Here is a 21,917-nt window from a genome sequence, read left to right as displayed (position 1 = left end):
TCAAGTGCAACAGTGATTCTTATAGACAAAGCACTAAGAGAGCAAAGCTATTAAAAATTTCATTCTCCTTTGCCCTTCCATTTACTGGGCTATATTTTCTTTATGCTACTAAAATCAGCAACATTGGAAGCAATATCTGTGACCACTACCTAAGACACAGACACTATCTCTATACGTGAAAATCTAGTAGAGTGAGACCCCAAAATAGCTTATTTAGTACTGGGGTTGGTAGCGAAGAGTGAGTAAATCTTGTAGTATTTACTATAAAGAATATAAGAAACTATAGCCAAATAAAAGCCCATTATCTTTGAAGCAATTTAAGCATACACACACACACACACACACACACACATGCACACACACACAATATATATGTATATATTTATTTGGTTTGGGTTAAAATGTTATTTATTTAATTTGCTTGAATAAAATTAGGCTACTTCCAAGAAGTATTTTTTTACTTAAAATAAGAGTGTAGAAAAAGTCACCTGGGTTACTAAGAATAGATAGGATGGCTGGTGCAGGAGCCCAGACAAGAGATGATGACAGCTCAGCCTAAGGTTGTGGTGGTCGAAGTAGAACAAGTAGATCTGGGTTACTTAGGAGATTAACAAGTGATAAGGCTTGGTTATGAACTGGAAACCACAGGGTGGGTAGTGAGGGAATCAAGTGGGTGTTAAAAATGAATTCTATTGAGAGGGCCAAGATGGCTGATTAAAAGCAGCTGTCATCTGTGACACTCACAGAGAGGATGGAAAGAGGTGAGTGGATACAACACCTTCAACTGAATTATTCAGCTACCCACATTGGGATTGATCAGGGAAACAACTCGACCCATGGAGAATGAAGAAAAGCAGGGTGGGGTGGTGGCCCACCTGGAGTGACACAGAGCCAAGGGAACCCCCACTTCCAGCCAAGAGAAGCAGTGAGTGATTGTGCGACCCTGGGAAACCACACTTCTCTCATGGATCTTTACAACCTGCAGATCAGGAGATCCCCTCATGAGCCCACACCACCAGGGCCTTGAGTCCGACACACAAAATTGTGTGGAGTTTTGGCAGAGAAGCTGCTCAGGCATGCACCTAGACCCAGGAGCTTTACATACTCCAGCCCTGGGATACCCAACAAAGTTGTCTGCAACCAGGCAATGCAAGATGTCCCTACGTACCCCTAGGAAGGGGGCTGAATTCAAGGAGCCAAGCAGCATTGATCTGTGGGTCCCACTTCCAGGGTACCTCACAAGACAACACCTACTGGCTTGGAATTCCAGCTAGCCCCCAGCAACAGGGTGGAGCCTGCCTGAGAAGAAATGGAGCCCTGGGGGTAGGGGCAGGCTGCCATATCTGCTGTTTGGTTGACTCAGCTGTTCCAGCCTGTGGACTTTGGTGAATCCAAATGGTCTGGATGAGGAACAGTTTCCCCAGTGCAGTATAGCTGCTTTGCTAGAATGTAGCCAGATTGCTTCTGTAAGCTGGAACTCAAGCCATTCCTCCTCACTGGACAGGACCTCCCAGCTGGACCTCCAGCTACCCCCACCTGCATATACTGTATGGACAGAGCTCTAATCTCTCCCTTGGATAGAATGCCTTGTGGGTGGGGCATGCTACTACCTTGGCTGTTCAGGCATCTTAGCCAGTCCAGCTCATGGGCCTTGGGGAGCCCAGACTGATCAGAGGCTGAAGAGATCCACAACACAGCACAGCTGCTCTATCAAAAAGCAGCCAGACTGCTGCTTTTAGCAGTTCCTAGATCACATTCCTCCTGAATGGGTGAAACCTCCCAAACAAGGTCCCCAGCCACCTCTTACAAGTGTGTTTGGCCTGGTGACTAGTCAGTACCCTCCTGGGATGGAGCTTTCAGAGGAAGGGGCAGGCTGCCGTCTTTGCTCTTTTGCAGGCTTCACTGACAATACCTCCAGATACAGGAAAAACTAAGGCAACTAGGGTATGGAGCAGACTGCCAGCAAACCACAACAGCCCTATGAAACAGTGGTCAGACTGTTAAAACAAAAAATAAACAGAAAACAACAGGAATAAGAAAAAACCCTGTGAGAACACCATCTAAAGGTTAGCAACCTCAAAGATCAAAGGTAGATAAGCCCACAAAGAGGAGAAAGAATCAACTAAAAAATGTTGGAAACTCAAAAAGCCAGTGTGCCCCCATTCTTCTAGATAACTGCAATGCTTCTACAGCAAGGTCTTAAAACTGGGCTGAGGCTGAGATGCTGAAATGACAGGAGTAGGCTTCAGAATGTGTATAAAAATGAACTTCATTGAGCTAAAGGAGCATGTTGTAACCCAATACAAAGAATCTAAAAATCATAATAAAACAATGCAGAACTTGACAGCCAAATAGCCAGTTTAGAGAGGAACATGATAGCACTGAAAAACACAAGAACTTTACAGTGCAATCACAAGTATTAATAGCAGAATAGACCAAATAGAAGAAAGAATTTCAGAGCTTGAAGACTGTCTTCCTGAAATAAGACTGGCAGACAAGAATAGATAAAAAATAATATAAGGGAATGAACAAAACCCTCCAAGAACTATGGGATTATGTAGAGACCAAATCTATGACTGATTGGGGTAAGTGCAAGATGGGGAGAATGGAACCAATTTGGAAAACATACTTCAGGATATCATTCAGGAGAACTTACTCAACCTGGCAAGACAGGCTAACATTCAAATTCAGGAAATGAAGAGAACTCCAGTAAGATACTCCATGAAAAGATCATCCCCAAGACACATAATCATCAGATTCTCTAAGGTTGAAATGAAATAAAAAATGTTAAGTTCAGCCAAAGAGAAAGGCCAGGTCACCTACAAAGGGAAGCCCATGAAAATAACAGTAAACCTCTCAGCAGAAACTCTACAGCCAGAAGAGATTGGGGACCAATATTCAACATTGTTAAAGAAAAGAATTTTTGGTCCAAGTTGGTAGCTTCCCTGCACCAAAGTGAGCAGTAGCCAACATGTCAGGGTGGGAGTCATATTACAAAACCATGGGAGATGAAGAAGCAGAAGAACAAGAAGAGAATCTTGAAGCAAGTGGAGACTATAAATATTCAGGAAGAGATGGTTTGATTTTTTTTTTGGTTGATGCCTCTAGGGCTATGTTTGATTCTCAGAGTGAAGATAAGTTGACTCCTTTGACATGAGCATTCAGTGTATCCGAAGTGTGTAGATCAGTAAGATTATAAGCAGTGATCAAGCTCTCTTGACAGTGATGTTCTATGATACTGAGAAAGCAAAGATCAGTGAATTTTAAAAATATTTACCTCTGGCAGGAGTAGGATAATCCAGGTACAAAACAAATTTTAGAGCTTGACCAGTTTAAGGGGCAGCAGAGACAAAAACATTTCCAAGACCTGATGGGCCACAAATCTGACTACTCACTCAGTGAAGTGCTGTGGGTCTGTGCCAACCTCTTTAGTGATGTCCAGTTCAAGATGAGTCATAAAAGGATCATCCTGTTCACCAATGAAGACAACCCCCATGGCAATGACAGTGCCAAAGCCAGCCAGGCCAGGACCAAAGCCGGTGATCTCTGAGAGACAGGCATCTTCCTTGACTTGATGTACCTGAAGAAACCTGGGGGCTTTGACATATCCTTGTTCTACAGATATATCAGCAGCATAGCAGAGGATGAAGACCTCAGGATTCACTTTGAGGAATCCAGCAAGCTAGAAGACCTGTTGCAGAAAGTTCATGCCAAGGAGACCAAGAAGTGAGCACTCAGCAGGTTAAAGCTGAAGCTCAACAAAGATATAGTGATCTCTGGGGGCATTTATAATCTGGTCCAGAAGGCTCTCAAGCCTCATCCAATAAAGCTCTGTCAGGAAACAAATGAACCAGCAAAAACCAAGACTCAGACATTTAATACAAATACAGGCAGTTTGCTTCTGCCTAGTGATACCAAGAGGTCTCAGATCTTATAGGAGTCTCAGATTATACTGGAGAAAGAGGAAACAGAAGAACTAAACTGGTTTGATAATCCAGGTTTGATGCTCGTTGGTTTCAAGCCCTTGGTATTGCTGAAGACGCACCATTACCTGAGGCCCTCCCTGTTCATGTACCCTGAGGAGTCTCTGGTGATTGGGAGCTCAACCCTGTTCGGTGCTTTGTTCATAAAGTGTTTGGTGAAGGAGGTTGGAGCATTGTGCAGATAAGCACCCTGCAGGAACATCCCCCCTCATATTTTGTGGCTTTGGTGCCATAGGAAGAGGAGTTGGATGACAGAAAATTCAGGTGACTCCTTCAGGCTTCCAGCTGGCCTTTTTACCCTTTGCTGATGTTAAAAGGAAGATGCCCTTTACTGAAAAAGTCATGGCAACTCCAGAGCAGGTGGATAAGATGAAGGCTATTATTCCAAAGCTCCGTTTCACATACAGAAGTGACAGCTTTGAGAATCTCGTGCTGCAGCAGCACTTCAAAAACCTGGAGGCCTTGATTTTGGATTTGATGGAGGCTGAACAAGCAGTGAACCTGACATTGCCCAAGGTTGAAGCAATGAATAAAAGACTGAGGTCCCTGGTGGATGAGTTTAAGGAGCTTGTTTACCCACCAGATTACAATCCTGAAGGGAAAGTTATCAAGATAAAACACAATAATAAAGGTTCCAGAAGCAAAAAGCCAAGGTGGAGTATTCAGAAGAGGAGCTGAAGACCCACATCAGCAAGGGCACACTAGGCAAGTTCACTGTGCCCATGCTGAAAGAGGCCTGCCAGGCATATGTGCTGAAGAGTTGGCTGAAGAAGCAGGAGCTGCTGGAAACCTTCACCAAGCACTTCCAGGACTGACCAGAGGTTGTATGTCCAGCTTCCCTTCCACACTATGGCCAGGCTGCCTGGCTTTGTTCTCAGCCAGTTAAAATGTGTTTCTCCTGAGCTAGGAAGAGTCTGCCTGACAGAAGTCGTATGGCTTTACGTTTTTGAGGTTTTCTGTTGCCATGGCGATGGTGTAGCCCTCCCACTTTGCTGTTCCGTAGTTTACCGCCAGAATAAAGAGCCCTAAGTTGGTACTAAAACAAAACGAAAAAGAAAAGAAAAGAATTTCCAACTCAAAATTTTATATCCAGCCAAACTAAGCTTCATAAGTGAAGGAGGAATAAGATCCTTTTCAGACAGGCAAATGCTAACCCAGGCAAATGCTGTCTCAATGATTTTCCTAATATGTCAGTGGAGTGTTAAAGCTCTGCCTTACAAGAGCTTCTGAAGGAAACACTAAATATGGAAAGGAAAAAACCGTTACCAGCCATTACAAAAACACACTGAAGTACACAGATTAGTGACACTATGAAGCAACCACATAAACAAGTCTGCAAAATAACCAGCTAGCATCATGATGACAGGAGAAATTCACACATAACAATGCTGACTTTAAATGTAAATGGACTACATGCCCCAATTAAGACACAGAATGGTGGTCTGGGTAAAGAATCAAGATCCATCTGTATGCTCTCTTCAAGAGAGCCATCTCACATGCAAAGACACACAGAGGCTCAAAATAAAGGGACAGAGGAAAATTTACCAAGTAAGTGGAGAACAGAAGAAAGCAGGGGTTGCAATCCAAGTTTCTGATAAGACAGACTGTAATCCAACAAAGATCAAAAAGACCCAAAAAAGGGCATTACATAATGGTAAAGATTTCAATCCAACAAGAAGAGCTATCTTAAATATATATGCACCCAACACAGGAGCACACAGATTTATAAAGCAAGTTCTTAGAGACTTTAGAAGAGACTTAGACTACTACACAATAAGAGTGGAAGACTTTAACACCCCACTGACAATTTAGGCAGATCACTGGGAAAGAAAATTAACAAAGATATTCAGAGTCTGAACTCAGCTCTGGATCAAGTTTACCTGATAGATAACTATGGAACTCTCCACCCCAAACAAAAGAATATATATTCTTCTCATCACCACATGGTACTTACGCTAAAATTGATCACATAATCATAAGTAAAACACTCTTCAGCAAATGCAAAAGAACTGAAATCCTAAGCAACAGTCTCTTGGACTATATAGTATTAGAACTCAAAATTAAGGAATTCACACAAAACCATACAATGACACTGAAATTGAACAACCTGCTCCTGAATGACTTTTGGGTAAATAGTGAGTTCATGTCAGAAATCAAGAAGTTCTTTGAAACTACTGAGAACAAAGATACAACGTACCAGAATGTCTGAGATGCAGCTAAAGCAGTGTTAAGAGGGAAATTTATGGCACTAAATACCCACATCAGAAAGCTAGATAGATCTCAAGTTAACAACCTAACATCACAGTTAAAAGAACTAGAGAACCAAGAGCATACAAACCTGACAGCTAGCAGAAATAACCAAGATCAGAGCTGAATTGAAGGAGACAGAGACACAAAAAAACCCTTCAAAAATCAATGAATCCAGAAGCTGCTTTTTTGGAGAAATTTAATAAAATAGAGAGACTGCTAGCTAGACTAATGAAGAAGAAAATAGAGAAGATTCAAATAAATGCAATTAGAAATGATATTACCACTCACCCTACAGACATTCAAACAACCGTCGGAGAATACTATAAACACTTCTATGCACATAAACTGGAAAATCTAGAAGAAATGGATACATTCCTGGCACGTACACTTTCCCAAGACTGAATCAGGAAGAAATTGAATCCCTGAATAGATCAATAGAGAGTTCTGAAACTGAGGCAGTATTAAATAGCCTACCAACCAAAAAAATAAAAATTAAAAAATTAAAAAAGCCCAGGACCAGATGGATTCACATCTGAATTATACCAAAGGTGCAGAGAATAGCTGGTACCATTCCCACTGAAACTATTCCAAAAAATGGAAAAGGAGGGACTCCTCCCTAACTCAAACTCTGAGGCCAGCATCATCCTGATACCAAAACCTGGCAGAGATCCAACATCAACAACAACAACAAAATTTTAGGCCAATTTCTTGGATGAACATTGATGCAAAAATCCTCAACAAAATACTGGCAAACTGAATCCAGCAGCACATCGAATAGCTTATCTACCACAATCAAGTATGATTCATCTCTAAGATGCATGGCTGGTTCAACATGCACAAAACAATAAATGTGACTCATCACACAAACAGAACTGAAGACAAAAGCCACATGATTATCTCAATAGATTTGGAAAAGACCTTTGATAAAATTCAACATCCCTTCATATTAAAAACTCCCAATAAACTAGGTATTGAAGGAACATACCTCAAAATAATAAGAGCCATATATGACATAGTGAATGGGCAAAACCTGGAAGCCTTCCCCTTGAAAACTGGCACAAGTCAAGTTTGCCCTCTCTCACCATTCCTATTCAATGCCTGGCAATGAAGCAAGAGAAAAAAAATAAAGCATATTCAAATAGGGCGAGAGGAAGTCAAACTATCCCTTTTTGCAGATGACATGATCCTATGTCTAGAAAATCCCATCATATCCAAAAGCTTCTTAAGCTAATAAGCAACTTCAGCAAAGTCTCAGGATACAAAATCAATGTGAAAAAATTGCTAACATTCCTATACACCCACAACAGGCAAGCTGAGATCCAAATCACAAATGAACTCCCATTTCACAATTGCCACAAAAAGAATAAAATACCTAGGAAAACAGCTAACAAGAGAAGTGATGGATCTTTTAAGGATAACTACAAACCACTGTTCAAAGAAATCAGAGAAGACACAAACAAATGGAAAAACATACCATGCTCATGGATAGAAAGAATCAATATCATGAAAATGGCCATACTGCCCAAAGCAATTTACAGATTCAATGCTACTTCCATTAAACTACCATTGACATTCTTCACAGAATTAGAAAGAAAAAGACTATTTTAAACTTCATAGAACCAGAAAAGAGCCAAAATAACCAAGGCAATCCTAAGCAAAAAGAATAAAGCTGGAGTCATCACGTTACCCAATTTCAAACTATACTATAAGGCTACAGTAACCAAAACAGCATGGTAGTAGCACAAGAGCAGACACATAGATCAAATGAACAGAATAGAGAACCCAGAAATAAGGCCACACACCTACAACCATCTGATCTTTGACAAACCACACAAAAACAAGCTATGGGGAAAAGATTCTCTATTTGATAAATGATGCTGGGAGAACTGGTTAGACATGTGCAGAAAATTAAAAGTGTATTCTTTCCTTACACTGTATACAAAAATCAACTCAAGATGGATTAAAGACTTAAATGTAAACCCCAAAACTATAAAAACTATAGAAGAGAACCTAGACAATGACATTAAGGACATAAGCATGGGCAAAGTTTCATGATGAAGATGCTAAAAGCAATTGCAACAAAAGCAAAAATTGACCAATGGGATCTGATTAAATTAAAGCGCTTTTGCACAGCAAAACAAACTATCAACAGAGTAAACACAACCTACAAAGTGGGAGAAAATTTTACACTCTATCCATCTGACAAAGGTCTAATATCCAGCATCTATAAAGAACTTAAATTTACAGGAGAAAACCAAACAATCCCATTAAAAAGCAGGCAAAGAACATGAACAGAGACTTCTCAAAGGAAGACATACAATCATATGAAAAAGTGCTCAACATCACTGACCATTAGAGAAATGCAAATCAAAACCACAATGAAATACCATCTCATGCCAGTCATAATGGCTATTTAAGAAGTCAAAAAACAAATGCTGGTGAGGTTGTGGGAAAAAGGAACACTTTTACACTGTTAGTGGGAGTGTAAATTAGTTCAACTATTGTGGAAGACAGTGTGGTGATTTCCCAAAGACTTAGCAGTAGAAATACCATTTGGCCCAGCAATCGAATTACTGGGTATATACCCAAAGGAATATAAGTCATTCTTGTATAAAGATACATGCATGTGTGTGTTCATTGCAGCACTATTCACAATGGCAAAGACATGGAATCAACCTAAATGCCTGAGATGGTTTGGTTGTGTCCCTTCCCAAATCTTACCTTGAATTGTAATAATCCCCAGATATCAAGGGCAGGGCCAGGTGGAGATAATTAAATTATGGAGGCAGTTTCTGACATACTGTTCTCATGGTAGTGAAAAAGTCTCAGAAGGTCTGGTGGTTTTATAAATGGGAGTTACCCTGTACAAGCTCTCTTGCCTGCCACTATGTAAGATGTGACTTTGCTCCTCATTCACCTTCTGTCATGATTGTGAGGCCTCCTCAGCCATGTGGTACTGTGAGTCAATTAAACCTCTTTTCTTTATAAATTACCCAGTCTTGGGTGTGTCTTTATTTGCAGCATGAAAACAGATAAACACAATGCCTATCAATGATAGACTGGATAAAGAAGATGTGGTACATATATATCACAGAAAAATATGCAGCCTTAAAAAGGAATGAGATCATGTTCTTTGCATGAACATGTATGGAACTGGAGGTCATTATCCTTAGCAAACTAATGCAGAAACCAAAAACCAAATACTGCATGTTCTGACTTATAAGTGGGAGCTGAATGATGAGAACACATGATCACGAGGGGGAGAATAACACACATGGTGCCTGTTGGGGGATGAGAGGAGGGAGAACAGCAGGAAGAATAGCTAATGAATGCTGGGCCTAATACCTGGGTGGCAGGATAATCTGCTCAGCAAACCATGATGGCACATATTTACATATGTAACAAAGCTGCACATTCTGCACATGTACTCCTGAACTTAAAATAAAAGTTGGAAATAAATAAAAACTAACTGGAAAAAGAAGATTCTACTTTTTAAAAGGGAACTAAACTTCCTTTTAACTTTGAAAAAAGAAAATTCTTCTGTCAAAGATTTTAGTTTCTACCTCTCTGTTATACATTCATCATTTACTGGACTGAAAACACATGGGCTTTCTTTCCTGCCCTCTACATGTTATGTTAGTGTTTTTGATCTTTATTCCTCTTTGATAGCTGTGTGATCATATATGAATTTTTAAAAATTCAAGCACTTACTGAGATTTTTCTATCTAGTGGGTAGCAATCAAGTTTTAGAAATTTGACATTCTGAATTAACTGTATAACTTCTAAAAAGATTGGGGTCTCTGGTTACTTCTATGTAGCTAAGAATCACAAAGCAGGTTTGTTTTTATTAAGTAAACCAATAGAATACAGAAAACAGGGTGAATGTTGTATTTAGTAAAATTATATTGAATCTGCTTGTAGGTTGAGTGTGTGGTGAACAAAAAGGATTGGTCAGAAGAAAGCTTGTCTTTTTCCTAGGCCACTCATTTTTTTCTTCTTTTCTGAATACACTGTTCAGTCCTTGCTTAAATAATGCCAGTTTCCTTTTGCTCCCAGTCCTGCCTGCCAGAATTTTGTGCCTGGTCAGCAGTCTGCATGTCTGTGTGGCCTACTATGTGAATGTCTGTTTGAAACTCTCTTTTATCTGATTTTATTTCAAATCTTCTGGGATAACTGTGATAAGCTAAAGTAATAAATGTATATGCTACATCAGTTATTTAGAGTTTTTAATCCTGACCCAATCCTCTTTTGTGATTCAGTATGGGTACTATTTCCGTCTGTTCTAGTTTACCACTCCTCCTGGACAGGACTCTCATTCAGATCCTGTGAGATGGTGGGGACAAGTGAGCAAGAGAAGCCCTTAATCTCTCTTTGTTAAACTTCTTGTTTGAGGAAAGATTGATGAGAGTTGGGGGAAAAATGTTTGATAAAAACAGGGCAAGGAGCCAACTCCGCTAGGTACAATATTTTTTTAAATCAATTTTCCAGCAGGTCAACGGATCTATATTATGAAAAAGATTTGTAAAACACAGAGCCAATGTAGGACCAAGAGAACTGGAAATAGGAAAGCATTGAAAGGATCCCTAACTTTGGACATCTGCATCTATATTAAACCTAAAATAAATCCAACACGATAGACTATTTCTTTTTAAATTTCTAGTGATGTCCAAATATGTTCTAGGTCTGGACAGTGGTTCTTTGATGATTTATGGTTGCATACAATGTAATTGGTAGGAAAAATGGGCATTATTCCATTCAAACTTCCTTTCAGATGTGGAGCATGAAGGTAAGTGAACGGGAGGGCACAGAGACCCAGGGGCCCTTTGTAGACGGTGTTTCCTCATTGGGTAATGGGAGTACGATTTGTGGAGTGTTGTGGATGCCATGATTCATCAACTGCCCAGGCTCATTGTTTCTGCCCACGGTAGACCTGGCAGTGAATTTATAGGAGGCCAAATGGGGACAGCCACCAAAATGAAACAAGCTCCTTTGACTAGGAAGTCTTTCTCATTCTTGTCTTTTGCCTTAATCTTTTTTTCATCTGGACTTCAGGCAGATCACATTAAATTCTAATGTATAGTATTTTGTATCAGAGAAACTAATATAGAACAACAAAACAAAGTGTTCCCATTAAGGCCCAGCTATCAATATCTGATAATGTTGAAGTCAAAAAGAATTAAAATTTTATCTCATGAGGCAATGGGGTGAGGATCCACTCTATTCTTGGGTAAAAAATAATGTTTTTCTTTTACCGTGATTTCATGTTTTGTCATAATTGATAACCTATAGCTTAATTAAGACTCCTAAATATAAGTGGTTAATCTGAAAATTTCTGAAGGAATCTGAAATCCCTACCATCTGCAGAAATAAATTGCCCTTTTTGGTTGGACATGTGTACAGAAGATATCGAAGGAGTTATTTTATTCTGTGGATGCTTTCACTTTTTATCTGGTTTAACCTTTGGTAACTCTGGAGAGTTCCCCCATTATACTTTCTATAAATAATGGAATCCTAAAATATTTAAATAGCTCAAGGCAGAAATGCAAATATGTTAAGTTGCCAAAAAACATTTCAGGCCAATGTTGCCCTGTCCCAGCAGTCAGGCCAATAACCTGTATGTTTGTGGCATTTAAGTTCATGGTGTAGCTTTTGCACTGGCAGCTACTGTTACTACCGTATTAATTTGTCATGCAAATAACCTTTTATAATGAAGTTGGGAAATGCCTCAAGTCAATTCTTAGTTATAGGATTTAGGATTCTTGGTATAAAGTTTTGGATCCTACTGACAAATGGGCTAGTTCTCAAACTATTTTACTTCTTGCATGGCATTTCATTTGTGCAGAAGGATTATATATGGGTACATACACCAGCAAAGGAAAGGAGTGAGGTTGCAGTGAAAAGCACTCCCTCTTAACAGCAGAAGTACCCTTCAGAAGGAGACAGCTCTCTTATTATAGATGAGAAAAAAGGCATGAAAAAGCACTCTATTAGTTCCCTATTGTTGCTGTGGTAAATCATCACAAATTTAGTCATTTAAAAAGCATAAATTTATTACCTTACAGTTCTAGAAGACAAAAGTTTAACATAAATGTCCCTAGGCCAAAATCAAGATGTGAGCAGGGGCCTGGCATGGTGACTCACACCTGTAATTCCAGCACTTTGGGAGGCCGAGGTGGGCTGATCACTTGAGGTCAGGAGTTCAAGACCAGCCTGGCCAACAAGGTGAAACCCTGTCTTTACTAAAAATATAAAAATTAGCCAGGTGTGGTGGCACGCACCTGTAGTCCCAGCTACTTGAGAAGCTGAGGCAGGAGAATCGCTTGAGCCCATAAGGCGGAGGTTGCAGTGAGCCAACATCATGTCACTGCACTCCAGCCTGGGTGACCGAACGAGACTCTGTCTCAAAAAAAAAAAAAAAAAAAAAAAGATGTCAGTAGAATACTGTTTTTCTGGAAACTCTAGGGGATAATCCATTCCCTTGCCTTTACCAGCTTCTAGAGGTCATCTGTATTTCTTGCCTCTGAGCCCACTTTAAACTCCAAAGTCAGCAACGACCAACAGCTGGCTGAATTCTGTCTCATCTGCATGACTCACTCACTACTGCCTCCCTCTTTCACTTGTAAAGACCCATGGTTTGCAAATATTTTTCTCATTGCATGAGTTGTCTCTTCACTTTGTTTATCATTTCTTTTGCTGTGCAGAAGCTTCTTAATTTGGTGCAATCCCATTTGTCTATTTGTGCTTTTGTTGCTCGAAATTTTGGGGTTACATCTAAAAAATCCTTGTCCAAACCAACGACATGGAGCTTTTCCCCTATGTTTTCTTCTAGCAGTTTTACAGCCTACTTTAAAGTCTTTAATCATTTTGAGTTTTTTTGGGGGGGTGGGTATAGAGCAAGGTAAGGGTCTAATTTCATTTTCTTCTAAATGTGGATAACTGGTTTTCCTAGAATCACTTATTAAATAGAGTGTTTTTTCTTCATTATAAGTTCTTGGCACTTTTGCAAAAAATCAATAGACCATGAGGGCATGAGTTTATTACCGAGCTTTCTGTCCTGTTCCATGGGTTGATGTGTCTGTTTTTATGCCAGTGCTATGCTGTTTTAATTATAATCACTTTTATAATATATTTTGAAGCCAGGTAGTATGATGGCTCCAGCTTTGTTCTTTTTGCTCAAGATTACTGTAGTTACCTGGGGTATCTTGTGGTTCCATAGAATTTTAGAATTGATTTTTCCACTTTTGAAAAATGACCTTGAAATTTTCATAGGGATTGCATTGAATCTGTAGATTATTTTTGGTAGAATGGATATTTTAACAATATTAATTCTTTCAGCACATGAACATGGAATACTTTTCCATTTATTTGGGTTTTCTTCAATTTCATTCACCAGTATTCTATAGTTTTCAGTATATAGGTATTTTACCTTCTTATTTAAATTTACATCTAAGTTTTTATTTTTTTCTGTTGCTATTGTAAATGGGATCATTTTCTTAACTTCGTTTTCAGATAGCTCATATATCTGGTAAGGGTTTAATATACAAAATATACAAGTAATTGAAATAACTCAATAGCAAGAAAACAAATAACCCAATTTAAAAGTGGGCAAAGGACCTAAAGAAACACTTCTCAAAAGAAATCATCCAAATGGCCAACAAGTTAATTAAAAAATAAACTAATCATCGGGAAAACATAGTTTAAAACCACAATGAGATATCTATTCATACTTGTTAGAATGGATTTTATCAAAAAGAGGAAAAATAACCACTGGAGATGATGTAGAGAAAAGGGAATGCTTGTACACTACTGGTGGTAATGTAAATGGTTCAGCCATTATGGAAACCAGTACAGAAGTTTCTCAAAAAACTAAAAATAGAACTACCACATAATCTAGCAATCCCACTACTGGATATTATAAGCAAAAATATTAAGTATGCCAAAGTGATATCTGCACTCCCATGTTCATTGCAGTGTTATTCACAGTAGCCAAGATATAGAATCAACTTGTCCATCAATAGTTGGATACAGAAAATACAGTACACAAAGTGAAATATTACTTATCCTTTAAAAAGATGAAATTCTGTCATTTGGGACAAGATGGATGAATATAGCAGATGTTATGCTAGTGAAACAAGCCATGCACAGAAAGATAAATACTACATGATCTCATTTATATGTGGACTCTAAAAAAGATTCGTCCATATAAGTGTAGAATAGAATGGTGGTTACCAGAGCCAGGGATGGGACGCTTGGGTGGGGAGGAGTGAGAAAATGTGGAGTTACTGTTGAAAGGATACACAGTTTCAGACCAGGCCACTAAGTAAGTCAATATCCTTTTGAGATGTCTATTTTTTTATGTGGAACTAGCAATTGGAGGATAATGTGGGTTAAGGAAGATGTATGCCAGAAATATATTTTTTCCTCCTAGTGATAACAGTAAGGCTGAGCTCACATTTACAAACATCATTTATTCATTCAAAAATATTTATTGAATGCCTACTAAGAGCAATGCTTTGGAGGGGATGTATGGGGATGTGAGTACATCAGCATGAAAAGACAATTTACTTCTATCCTCAATCTTGTTTACAATCTAGGGAAAAAAAACCCTGGAACTAATGTGTGATCTTGAATGTAGGGTAACATCTTATAAATGTCTTTGGCAGGCTGGGTGCGGTGGTTCACGCCTGCAATTTCAGCACTTTGGGAGGTCAAGGAGGAAAGATTGCTTGAGGCCAGGAGTTTGAGACCAGCCTGGGCAACACAGTAAGACCCTAACAAAATTTCTCTGAAAAACATGCCAAGAATGGTGGCACACACCTGTAGTACCAGCTGCTCAGGAGGCTAAGGCAGGAGGATTGCTTGAGCCCAGGAGCCCACAGTTATAGTGAACTATGATCACTCTACTGCACTCTAGCCTGGGTGACAGAGAGAGCCCATTTCTAAAAATAAATAAATAAAAAGAAAAAAATTTATTTCATCTAGTTTGAAACCAATTTCTGATTTCATCTATATGATCCATACAAAATCAAGAGGTTTCTAAAACAGATTTACTTCCTTTTATTCAGGATTTTACAAAGCTAAAATAATGCCGCTTCAAATACAGGTATCTTTTGTTTTTTCTACCAATTTTTAGGAGACATTTTAGGAAATCCAAATTTAGTTGATAGAGATAAAGGTGATTTCCATCTATTTCATTCTGTGGTGGTGTGAAAGTCTTTTTTTTTTTTTTTAATTTAGGCAAAAATCTCTAAAATCTTTAAATAGGACAGTCTGTCAGGCTTAGCAGATTTTAGGTTGGTTAAAAAAATTGAGCATGCATAAATCAATGAGATAAAGTTGATGATAGACAAGGAATTATTGTTGTTATGTCTTTAGAAGGAGGAAAGTAGTAGAGTCGAAAACAACATAAGAGAGAAACTGCATCACTGTCAGATTTCTACCTATTAGGGTGATGGTGGTGTGAGACAGGATTGGCTGTGTATAGGAAGGGAGATAAAATTATGTCTGAAACGTCTACAACCTTCAGTGCTGTGGAGTGGAGTCAAATCCCTACAATCCTTGTACTCAGGAGCAAGACGGGAGAAGACACTGGTGTGTATTACAATTTCTACCTGAGTTATCCAAAGCTAAAAAGTTAATAAAAATCACTCTTTTATTTTCTGTTAGAAGAGTCCAAGTTTTTCTGGTGATTCCCCAGAAACAAAAATATTATCTGGCACATTCACATTTTACTGGGATGATTGTAAATCAGCTTCTGAAATTCTAAAGAGTTTATTCTTTTAGATATAATTTTCAATTATTTTGTGGAAGTGAAGATACATAAGCAAATGGTGTTTTTTTCAGCTCTGATGCCTCAGAAATACAAAAGGCTTCCATAAATGGAGTCAATAACTCCCTCACCAACCAATATCCCCATCTGCTTGATCTGCAGGATAAATTTTCTCTGGCCGAAACTTATCTAGACATACATGGGAACAGAATAACATTTACATGTCAATTAATACAATTATAAAATAACTTGAGAGTTATTCTAGTTACACAATTTTACTTGTTCACATCTTCTATTTTTAATTAAAATTTCAGCAAATGCACAAATCTCTTTTCTAAATGTCTCACCTACCTCCTCTGGTGTTCAGAGAAGCACTTTGAACTGTGTATACACATGTGCACACACACACACACACACACACAGAGAGCGGCATTGTTCAAAGTGAGATACACACACACACATACACACACCTTTGCACACTTCTATGTTCTAGGACTTCAGTAATTCCTCTATATGAATTTTGTTTTCCTAAGTTTTTAAGCATTAAGAAGGTTTATCCTTAGTTTTATCATTCTTATCAGCATTAGGATGTACCTTGCAAATAATAAAATATACAGACTATACAACTAATTCAATTTTAACTCAACTTGGTCCCTCTAGATATCAACCCCCAAGTATATTGCAGCTTCCTATGATAGGATTCCTTTTGGTAGGGATATGTATTAACTCATGTTTAATTAAGATAAATCACCTTTGCAAATTCCAATTGTTTTTGTAATCAGAGACAAAGTAAATTAATTCAGAATCTTTTGTTCCTCAATAACCTCAAGGCATATTGCATTTAGAAAAAATGTGTGAATATTGTTTGATAGTGCATCTCATTTTGTCATATCTACTAGCTATCCAATGATTATTCCGTTACAAATCAGTAGACAAATGGGAAATGGGAAATACTGAGCTACAGCGTTGAAATAGAAACACCATGCCGTGGTCACCAGAACTGGCGCAATGTGTAGGCACTATAATAAAATGTCTTACACATTGTTTTCATATGAAGAATAAAAACTTTTCACCGAACAATTAAAAATTACTTTAAGATAACTCTAAAATCTTACTGGAATTTTCAGATGTAGGAAAATAATTCTTTGTGTTTCCTGATACCAACTGTGAGGGTGTTTCCTCTGACTCTGTGTTACTGAATTTCCACTCTATGGTTCAGCAGTTGTGATCATTATTAAATCATTCATCACTGATTTAAAAGAATCACGAAGCAATGCTTTAACCTGAAATGGAGATAGTGTTACCTTCCCTATCTATGAAGATACATAGAATCAATCAACTTCAAACATCTTAAATAAATTGTAAGTTTGTGAAGACAGAAAGAAGATAACATTCATTAAAAATAAATGCCAGTTCATTATACACAGTGTCATTTACAAGGCTCTGACACTGGAAAAGCTGGCTACTCCCTGGTAATGTTGTTTTTAGAAAACTAATAGTGGAATCTTGCAGGAATGTTAAGCAGAAGCAGGATGATGAGTCTAGTCTCTTCTGTGAGTGAAATTGACAGAAACTACATTTACTCCCTTTAATAATAAATGGACCTATCACACTTCAGCTTTCCAGGCAAACTCATTTTTTTGTTTATTAAAAGGTTTAGGTTTCACACTGACACAGAACAGAAAACCAAACACCACACGTTCTCACTTATAAGTGGGTGTTGAACAATGGGAACACATGGGCACAGGGTGGGGAACATCACGTACTGGGGCATGGGGGTTGGGGGGCTAGGGGAGGAAGAGCAGCAGGATGGGGGATTGGGGAGGGATAACATTAGGAGAAATATCTAATGTAGATGATGAGGCAATGGATGCAGTAAACCACCACCATGGCACGTGTATACCTATGTAACAAACCTGCACGATCTGCACATGTACCCCAGAACTTAAAGTATAATGAATAACTTAAAAAAAAAGGTCTAGGTTTTACTCTGCTCAACTCTTCCTACAGACATTTGCATCTTCAACTCTTTACTAGGCTAAATGTACTGGACCCTGAGTCCTGTTTCTTAATCATCTCTGGATGCTTGTTCTTGCCAGAGTCATCTCCAGCACGGACCTCATGAAGATCTTGAGGCCACCGGAGCCAAAGTATAAGAAGAAGACGCAGTGAGAAGTCCTCCACTCAGCTCCATCAGTGAGCCAGGCTGACTCATGCTGGCGACTTTGTCATCTACTATCATTACTGACAGAAAAACCACGTAATTCTACCTATTGTCTTTTGGTTTTGGTAAGTGGGAATCTTGAAGACAACCAGAAAAGGTCAGACAGACATTATGAAATTTTAAAAGTCTTGAAATTTGCAGATGAAATGTAGTATTATGTTTAGCACATTTATGAAATTTTCCCTATACATTTTACGGTCACAGGACACCAAACAAAATCTAAAATAAAAGGGTATGTTATACTAAAGCATTTAGGGTAGATGTGGGGTTTGAGTGGAAATTTTTTAAAAAAATAATTTTGACTTTTATTTTAGATTCAGGGGGTATATGTGCAGGTTTGTTGAATGAGTATATTTCATGATGCTGAGGTTTGGGGTATGAATGATCCCATCACCCAGGTAGTGAGGATAGCAACAAATAGGTAGATTTTCAGCTCTCACTCACCTCTCCCTCTGGTATTCCTCTAGTGTTTATTGTTTCCAATGAATGGTAGAAGGACTTATTTTCCTTTGGGTGTATACCCAGTAATGGCATTGCTGGGTCAAATGGTAGTTCTAAGTTCTGTGAGATGTTTCCAAACTGCTTTCCATAGAAGGTGATCTAATATATATTTCCACCAGCAGGGTATAAATGTTCCTTTTTCTTTGCAGCCTCACCAGCCTCTGTTGTTTTTTGACTTCTTAATCATGGCCATTGTGACTAGGGTAAGATGTATCTCATTGTGGTTTTGGTTTGCATTTCTCTGATGAGTAATGATATTGAGCATTTTTTCATGTATTTGTTGGCTGCTTGCAAGTCGTCTTTTGAAAAGTGTCTGTTCAAATCCTTTGCCCACTTTTTAATGGGGTTATTAGTTTTTCGCTTGTTGAATTATTTTTTTCTTGTTGAGTTGAATAAGTTTGCTATAGATTCTAGATATTAGATCTTTGTTGAATGCATAGTTTGCTAATATTTTCTCCCACTCTGTAGGTTGCCTGTTTACTCTCTTAACAGTATCTTTTGTTGTGCAGAAACTCTTTAGTTTAAGTAGGTCCCATTTGCAAATTTTTGTTTTTGTTGCAATTGCTTTTGAAAACTTAGTTATAAATTATTTGCTAAAGCCAATGTCCAGAATGGTGTTTCCCAGGTTTTCTTCCAAGATTTTTATAGGTTAAGGTCTTACCTATAAAATGTTTAATCAATTTTCAGTTAATTTTTGTATATGTGAAAGGTAGGGGTGCCCCCCATCAATTTTTTTGTAGTTTCAGTGAAACTAGTATCAGCTCTTCTTTGTACATCTTGTAGAACTTGGCTGTGAATTCATTTGGGGATTTTTTGGTTGGTAGGTTTTCTACCACTGATTCAATTTTGGAATTGGAAATTGGTCTGCTCAGCGTTATAATTTCTTCCCGATTCAATCTTGGGAGGTTGCGTGTTTTCAGGAATTGATCCATTTCCTCTGGATTTTCTGGTTTGTGTGCATAAAGGTGTTCATAATAGTCTTTGATAAGCTTTTGTATATTTCTGTGGGATTGATTGTGATGTCACCTTTGTCATTTCTGATTTTGCCTGTTAGGACTGTCTTTCTTTTTCGTTTGTTAATCTAGCTAGTGGTCTATCAATCTTGTTTATTATTTGAAAAAGTAAACTTTTGGTTTTGTTTATCTGTTGTATGGATTTGTGCATCTTAATTTTGTTCAGTTCTACTAGCTTTGGGGTTATTTTTATTCTTGTATTTGTGTGATGTTAGATCATTAATTTGAGATCTTTCTAATTTCTTGATGTAGGTTTTTCGTACTAAAAACTTTCCTCTTAACACTGCTTTTGTGGCATCTCAAAGAGTTTGGTATGTTGTGTCTCTGTTTTCATTTATTTCAAATATTTTTTTGATTTCTGCCTTAATTTTATTGTTTACCCAAAAGTCATTCAGGAGCAAGTTGTTTAATTTCCATGTAATTGTGTAGTTTTGAAAGATTTTCTTGGTATTGATTGCTACTTTTATCCTACTGTGGTCCAAAACAGTAATTGGTATGTTAAGTTTTTTTGAATTTATTGAGACTTCCCTTATGGCGGAGCATGTGGTCTATTATGGAATGTGCTTTGTGTGTAGATGAGAAGAATGTGTATTCTGTGGTTGATGGGTGAAATATTCTGTAGATCTCTCTTAAGTCCAATTGGTCAAGTGTCGAGTTTAAGTCCAGAATTTCTTTGGCAGTTTTGTGCCCCAGTGATCTGTCTAATGCTGATGGTGGGGTGTTGAAGTCCCTTGCTATGATTGTTTGTCTGTCTGAGTCTTTTCATAGGTCTAGAAGTATTGGTTTTATGAATCTGGGTGCTCCAATATTGGGTGCATATATATTTAGGATAGTTAAGGCATCTTGTTGAATTGAATTCTTTATCATTATGTAACAATGTTTTATGCGATATAAGAATAGCAACCCCTGCTCTTTTTGGTTTTCCTTCTGCATTATAGCTCTTTCTCCAACCCTTTACTTTGAGCCTATGAGTGCTCTTACATGTGAGTTGGGTCTCTTGAATACAGAAGACAGATGGGTTTTCTTTTTTATCCACCTGACCACTCTGTGCCTTTTAAGTGGGATGTTTAGCCAGTTTACATTCAAGGTCAATATTGATATGTGAAGTTTTGATCCTATTGTGAAGTCGTTCACTGTTCGTAGTTTCTATACATTAGTAGCTTTATAAAGTCTATGTGACATGTACCTAAGTGTGTTTTTTTTGTCATACTAGGTATTGTTCTTTTGTTTCTATGTTTAGAACATCCTTAGGGATTTTCTATAATACTTGTAGAATGATAATGAATTTTCTTAGTGATGGCTTTTCTGGAAAATATTTTATTTATCTCTCACTTATGAAGCTCAATTTGGTGGGATATAAAATTCTTGGTTGGAATTTTCTAAGAATGCTGAAAATAGGCCTCCAATCTCTTCTGACTTACATATTTTTTAGTGAGAAGTCTGCTGTTAGCCTGATGAGCTTCTCTTTGTACATAGTCTGATTTTTCTTATTTTTTTAAGCTGCCTTTAAGATTTTTCTTTATTGTTGACCTTAGACAGTATGGTGACTACATGCCTTGATGATACTTGCTTTGTATACTATCTCACAGATAGTTCTCTGGATTTCTTATGCCTGGATGTCTGCCCATCTAGCCAAATTAAGGAAATTTTATTGAATTATTCCCTGAAATATATTTTCCAGGTTTTTCTTCTCTCTCAGAAATTCAGATAATTTATAGTTTGTTAACTTTACATAATCTCATATTTCTTGAAGGGCTTGTTCATTAGATTTATTTATTTATTTTTCTATTTTTGGCTGACTGGGTTAGTTAGAGACTAGTCTTTGAGCTCTGAAATTCTTTCTTCTGTGTGGTCTAGTCTATTGATAAAACTTTCATTTGTATTTTGAAATTTCTTAAGTTTTTCAATTCCAAAAGCTCTGATTGATTTATTTTAAAGATATGTATCTGTTCCTTCATTTTCTGTATTGCTTTAGAAGTTTCTTGGTTTTGATTTCAATCTTGTCTTGGATCTCATTTGGGTGCCCTTACAATACAGGCTTTGAACTATTTATGTCATTTATGAATTTCCATTTTGATTAGGGAGGATTGCTGGAGGGCTAGCGTGATTCTTTGGTGTCATCACATTCAGATTTTTCATGATGCCATAATCCTTGTGTTCCACCTCCTCTGGAGATA

General features: G+C 37.9%; 1 protein-coding gene and 1 pseudogene across 1 annotated transcript in view; one reads left to right on the top strand and one right to left on the bottom strand.

Moving 5' to 3' along the window:
• Positions 1–21,917, bottom strand: part of NKAIN3 (sodium/potassium transporting ATPase interacting 3) — a 621,971-nt gene that overhangs the window by 72,149 nt on the left and 527,905 nt on the right. The window lies entirely within an intron of this gene.
• LOC105724870 (X-ray repair cross-complementing protein 6-like) lies at positions 2,972–4,798 on the top strand (annotated as a pseudogene).

The sequence above is a fragment of the Aotus nancymaae genome, unplaced genomic scaffold (assembly GCF_030222135.1).
Source record: "Aotus nancymaae isolate 86718 unplaced genomic scaffold, 86718_ANA_hifiasm-v0.15.2.pri h1tg000036l, whole genome shotgun sequence".
NCBI classification, from domain to species: Eukaryota; Metazoa; Chordata; class Mammalia; order Primates; family Aotidae; genus Aotus; species Aotus nancymaae.
Note: the sequence above shows the minus strand (reverse complement) of the source record. Positions and strands in the feature narration are given on the sequence as shown.